Here is a 314-nt window from a genome sequence, read left to right on the forward strand (position 1 = left end):
TCTATCTTTATTCTTTTATTCATTTGTCATGTTTCGGCTTCTTTGGTTCTGTGGATTTACGATTGAATGTGATCTTTGAAAAGGAGATTCTAGATATAACAATTTACAGCTGTTAGTTTAAAATACATCATCATCCTTATTAGCATTTCTTTATATCATAATTTTCCTATTTTATAGGTTTATTACACTTCTCTATCTAACTTATGAGTTCGAAGAACTTTTTGATTTTTTAAAGTGGTAGTATGTAGTGATACACATTATTACTGTAATTTATAGCCTTGTTTTGAAATCGTCCTTTCGCATCCACGCGTGTA

Source organism: Penaeus monodon, chromosome 30 (genome assembly GCF_015228065.2).
Source record: "Penaeus monodon isolate SGIC_2016 chromosome 30, NSTDA_Pmon_1, whole genome shotgun sequence".
Classification (NCBI taxonomy): domain Eukaryota; kingdom Metazoa; phylum Arthropoda; class Malacostraca; order Decapoda; family Penaeidae; genus Penaeus; species Penaeus monodon.